The sequence below is a fragment of the Triticum dicoccoides genome, chromosome 4B (assembly GCF_002162155.2).
Source record: "Triticum dicoccoides isolate Atlit2015 ecotype Zavitan chromosome 4B, WEW_v2.0, whole genome shotgun sequence".
In the NCBI taxonomy this organism is placed as follows: domain Eukaryota; kingdom Viridiplantae; phylum Streptophyta; class Magnoliopsida; order Poales; family Poaceae; genus Triticum; species Triticum dicoccoides.
In genome coordinates this window covers 26,844,410-26,850,503 of record NC_041387.1, presented here as the reverse complement: position 1 = coordinate 26,850,503, position 6,094 = coordinate 26,844,410, and positions in this window count along the sequence as shown.

Here is a 6,094-nt window from a genome sequence, read left to right as displayed (position 1 = left end):
GTCCGGTCCATTCACATTACGACAGTTCCACTAATCCTAACCCTCCTCCCAAATCCATGGCGTCCCAAATCTCCCCGATCGGCGGTGAGTACAAGGTTAGAACCATCACCGGCGATGAGTTCGACGTCATCTACACCCGTACTTCCGCGACGGTGAAAGGATGCCTTTCTCGCTTCAGACGCATGTTCGAAAACTCACATGATGAGTGGGTCACTGGCTAGATGTTGAGTACACCACAGTCCTGGGACGAGAGAAGAATCTAAAGGACGAAGAGAGGAAGAAGCCCGCCGTGATCCAGGTTTGCGTACATAACGTTTGCTTGGTCTACCACATATGCCATGCCGACGTTGAGTGCCAGGATTTTAAGAACTTCCTCGAGGACAAAATAGTCAAATTCGTTACTGTAGACTTTAAGTACGACAAAGAAGTCATGCGTCGGATAGGCCTCGTTGTAGGCAACCCCTTCGACCTCCAGAAGAATTGGCCGGTGCCCTCTTGTCAGCCCTCAATGCTGACCCTGGCAGGAGCCAGGGTTCATCCTTCGTACCGCAAACTGGAGAAACCTCATTACATGTTTCATCGTCATGCATGGCAGCGGAATGTGCTAGATATAGACCACATCCAGTACGCTACAATGGATGGCTACCTTTGTTTCAATATCTACAAGGGTTGGACGAAGAGCAACAACCAAATTGGCGGTTCAAGCAAAGAAGTATCGGCCAAGAGGAAGAGGGACAAGGACGAAGTCGAGGACGTGGACGAGGACTCCGAGTAAGGTGGCAGTGTCGTTGCTCATGGCGGTTCTAAACTTCTAATGCAGTGTCTACCAGATTAATTGCATAGTTTAATTTCAGGTGTGCTTAGTTTAATTTGAGGGGTGTGTTGTGCTGAGCCCCCAGTAGAACTATGTTATGTTTCTTCTCGTTACTTTAACTCTTCAGTATATACATACTAGTACTAGTATTTCTTTAATAGAATTTAGCACCCCAATTAAGCACGTACTAGCTTTTTTAATAGTATTATATGCATAATTTGGCGACGAGGGCTCTCTATATGTACCACCTTTTTTTAAAATTTCAATTTTTGCTCCATGGCGCAATCCATCGATAGTGGAGTACTACTGTACAAAAGTATACATTTTTAAAAAGGCTAGCGTACTGTTCATGACACATATATATATAGTCAGTTAAATTCTCAACCTAGAACGACGTGCATGCCATGTAGTAAACCGATCCAGAGGAAGTATAGTCAAAATGAGGTGATTTTACCCAGCGATCGGCGGGGGAGCATGGCCTGTCATGCGGTCCCACGTGTCATGATGTACCAAGGTGATGCGCACGTCCCTTTTGAGGTAGAAGCAATAGTAGTACGTGGTTTGAGATGATGTCCAACCGAAGTGTGAAATAATGGTTGCTTCGTCCGTCTGGGAAGGTGCGGCATGGTGATTTGACGTCTCATTGCTCATTACTAACACTGGGCCGGTACGAGTGGGGTGCGTCCCCCTGCTGTTCTGCACTGTTATTTCATGCTTGACACGTCGACCCGGTTGCAATGTCCCACATGTCGGCGACAGGAAGTACAGAATTCATGAAAGGGACCGTCGACGGAGGAGTATACTACAGAATTCATGAAAGGGAGCGACTTAGTTTTGGAAAAATCTATTTTTACGGAGTACGTACCCACAAGGGTTTATAGGGCTCATCTAAAAAACATTCGTTTTTCCGTTTGATAAGTCTCAATTCTAGTACTATACTAGTACTCCCTCCGTTCCAAAATAGATGACCCAACTTTGTACTAAAGTTAGTATAAAGTTGAGTCGTCTATTTTGGAACGGAGGGAGTAGTAGTACCATTACATGTTGGATTTCGAGATGCGTTAGATCACCCGACGCAAGCAGTGTCAAGAGGAAACTAACCAATGCATGTACAAGTTCATGGAAATTTAGTGGTTATTCATGCATTCGTTCTAATTAATGCCTCGGTAAACATAACTTCCTGAGAAAAACGAGCATACTGTGCAAACTACGAAATTAATTCGACCACTCACCGTCTACCTTGGTTGGAGAGATTTTGAAATTGAGCCATAAACTGGAAAGGAGGGAGTAGTAACTTTTGTCTCGATTACTATTTGTGGCCTTGTATAGATGCAAAATGTATTTTTTATAGTGGCCTTTTATAATTAAATAGAGGGAGTACTAACCAAAGTACATAGTAGGGACGAGGAGTAAATGGAGGGAGTAGTAAAATTTTCTCCTCGTGTTGCGAGCCACCGCGCGCGTGGGCGAGGGAGCGGGCGTAAAGGCGTACAATAGTACTCCAGCTTCACCTCATCCCGCGACTGCGAGCCACCGCGCCCGTGGGCGGGGGAGACGGCGTACTAAGCAAGTTTCTCCTCGTTCTGCGAGTTGACGGGACACATCAAAAGTACTCCGGTGTATAGAGCCTTGCCTCTAAGGTAGGCCCCACATGGTTTGCCTCTTTTTTTAATTTAACATAACGCGTCAAGTTGCAATTTGTTTGTTCACCCGTGGTAGACGATCCTCCCTCCACCAAGTGGACAACCAGTACACGTGCCAAATTACCACGTGGGCTGCCTTTTTCGTACAGAAATGAGCTCCACCGTGTACCCGTGCGGGTGTGGTTGGGAAAGAGACGGGAGTACGTGCGCCGTGCGTGCACCTCTTCTCTTTGTGCACGTCCCCCATCTACGTGTGTGTGTGAGAGAGAGATACAAACCTAGACATAATGCACCGTCCATCCCCATGCCTCCGCCCAGTCCGACCACCAGTCACCACCACGGCACCACGCCCCACTCCTCCTCACCTTATCTCTCATATTTCTCCCTCCTTTTTATATACAAGGGGCCACTATCAAAATTACAATTTGCAGATATACAAGGCCACTAGCACTAATCGATGCAATATTAATGGTATTTGCCTCGTGGTACTAGCAAAGGAGGACATTAATTATCCCTTGCATGCATGCGGGAGTTTGTAAAAAAATGCATCTTGATGTTCCGTGCAATGCACGGGCATCTTGCTAGTCCATGAAAACAACACATGGCAAAATTCCACGGTGAACGAGGGATTTGAATCTGTTGGGAGGGGCTGTTTGGATCTTGCCCGGGGTAGCCAAAATATTGGCGACCCTTTTGTCCACCGGTGCCTTTGCCACCGATGAATGAGGAACGGCTCGGGTGCTCATGCTGTCATGCATCCTCCAACGCGCACGTTGGAGACGAGCTCGCATGAGCTGTGTTTTTTTGTCCCACAATGCTGCCCGAGCCGCCCGCAGACCGACCGGCGACCCGCAAATTACGCCAACCGTAGCCGCACACATTATGACAGCAACTCAACCAACCGGACGAAATTCACGCAAACACGTAGACAAAGTGATACTCATTCACGCAACCACCAAAGTATTTCATATAAACAACGACGGAAATCATATAAAATACCGGATTTTCACACAAACATGATGGATTTCATTACATTCAAATGAACTACGCGGTGCTAGTTCTGGATAGCACAGGTATATAATACATAGCCTAAATGGTCACCCGCCGATCGATTTGTGTTCCTCATGTCCGGCAGCACGATCACCGGACTGCGGGAGCCCCGGAGGTATATGCTTCAGCGCAAAGGACGGCTCGCTTCCCCACTGCCCAACTGATATCATTGGCTGGTGCCAAAGATGATGGTGGCCGGCATCGGTTCGAGTTCATCACCGGCCACTACTTCGCCATGGCCGGCACCGGCTCGAGTTCATGCTAACATTGACCTCTTCCGTGGAGCCAATGCAGGGTCGACGAAGGTCCTCGCAATAAAAGGATCCGGCAAGACACCTGCTGTGTATGCCGGCGTCGCCTCCACGGTGGCCTTCATGGGACCCAAGCGGCGGCAGCCTCCCGTGTTCTACTTCTCCTCGATGATGGCGGCGGACGCGGAGGCGCTGGCCACCGACTCGTCGCTCTCCGCGCACCCGGCTTCTGTCGCTGCTTGCATGGTGCAGCCGCCGGCATGGGAGTCTCGGCCACAGAAACAGGAGACGCGGTACGAGGCAGCGACGTGGACGACTGCAACGACGCCCGTGCGCCGCTCCTCGTCGAGCTGGCCTGGAGCGGCGAGTTGCTGAACCGCGCGCCGGCTTGGGGCGCCAACTGGCTCCGTCGGGCGAGGGGAGGGAGGTGGATCAGCGAGCTGCATAGCTCGTATCCGGCGGGCTACCCAGTCGGCTTGGATGCGGAATAACTACTCTTCGTAAGCCATTGTAAGAGTGGACAAAATGGTGGAGGAGATAGGGGAGCGGTGGAGGTGTGCGATTCTTGGCCGACATTTGGCCACATTTAAATAGGAGATTAAATAGACGGCGGACGGGAGGAGCTCGGCCGGTGTTGCGTTTAACACCGGCCCGGTCAAGAACGGACGTGTGTCCAGAGTGGGTTTCTCGGCTTCCACACGGGCGGGTTTCATGGAGGCGTTTGAATGCGGCATGGAGGCGTGTTCAGCCGGGCGTGCCGCGAGTGGCGCCCTCGACTCTGACCTAGGACACCGCGCCGTTCTTCCACTGACATGTGGGCTCTTTGGGTGCATGGCCTGCATGTCAGTGACCCAACACAGGCAGCGCACAGCAGAGGAACCTTTGGTGGGCCAGGGCGGTCAGAAGCGGGCATTTCATAAACCGATGATTGTTCATTGAGTGTGACGTCATCTTTTTCATGTAGTTAAGCGTGTGTCTTGCGTCGTGTGCTGTGTGCATGCAGCCGTGCGAGTGTTGCGTGCGTGCAAGGGTGCGTTTCAGTGTTGCATGCATGGGTGCGTACGTGCAAGGGTGCATTTCAGTGTTGCATGCATGGGTGCGTACGTGCGTGTGTTCGTGAGTGCATGTGTACGTGTCAGTGTTGCACGCCAGCATGCGTGCGTGTGTACGTTATGTGTACGTGTCAGTGTTGCACACCTACATGCGTGCGTGTCTTGCGTGCGTGCATGTGTATGTGCAGGGTGAGGCTACACGTCAGTCGACTGACTTTTTCATCTCTGGTCATTAGATTTTCCAGCCGTTGGATACGAAATCAAGGGCCTCCAGTTTATCATCAAACTCCACCCCCGAGCCGCCAGCCACCACCTCGCCTGCCCCCGCCGCCCGCGGCTGGCCCGCCCTCCCGAAACCACTCCCCACCGCCGGTCCGCCACCGCACCTTCGAGAGAGTGGGCCAGCATATATGATCTTGAGATTTTATGAAGTCACCATAGGTGCCTTGTAGTCGAGTGGAACGTCTCCTCCCACTGAACGTACTTCGCCGGAAAATACTGAAATTAACATAAGATAAATGCGAGCACCGGGACTTTAACCTTGGTGGGCTCGAGAAACCACTGTCCTCTAACCATCCAACCACATGTTGGTTAGCACGACAAAATGTATGTGGTGACCGTTATGAGCTTATTCTGAAGTCCAGTGACCATATCGTGCTTTCGCTTCAAATACAATGACCATAAGTGTCAACAAAATACGGAGCACGCATCAAATGCAAAGTCCATCAGTGTCATCAACAAAATATGGAGACGTATCGTGAGCTAGATATCGTTGTACTATTGTATATGCTTATTTTCTTAGTGGCCGATTGCGTGTGTGGTGTGGTGGGCACATCATTTCTAGTTGTGGTGGGTCAACATGAAGACTCATGGGTCGGTTCCATCCTGCGCCACATATAGGTTGGACCGAGACGTGTTATACGGAGACCCATGTGGAGGACTCGGTGTACAACACGAAGCTACCAGAGTCGCGGAGGACTCTATCCCCACTGGTGATAAGCCGACTATATATGATTTGTAACCCTAGGCCCTTAGTATGTTATACAAGCTTGGGGGCTAGTTCGTCGATAGTATACACACACGCACAATGCCTGGTATTCACTTGTACTTTGTACGCACCCCTAACACCAATATACAGTACCAAGAGTAGGCTCTTTCTTCAACTGCAAGGGTCCGATCCGAACTAGGGTAAAACTTTGCCTCGTATTACCATCCAGCCTAATAGCCAGGGATATCCTACCGAATGATATGATGAAATCATATCTGCCAACTACTATTAGAGAG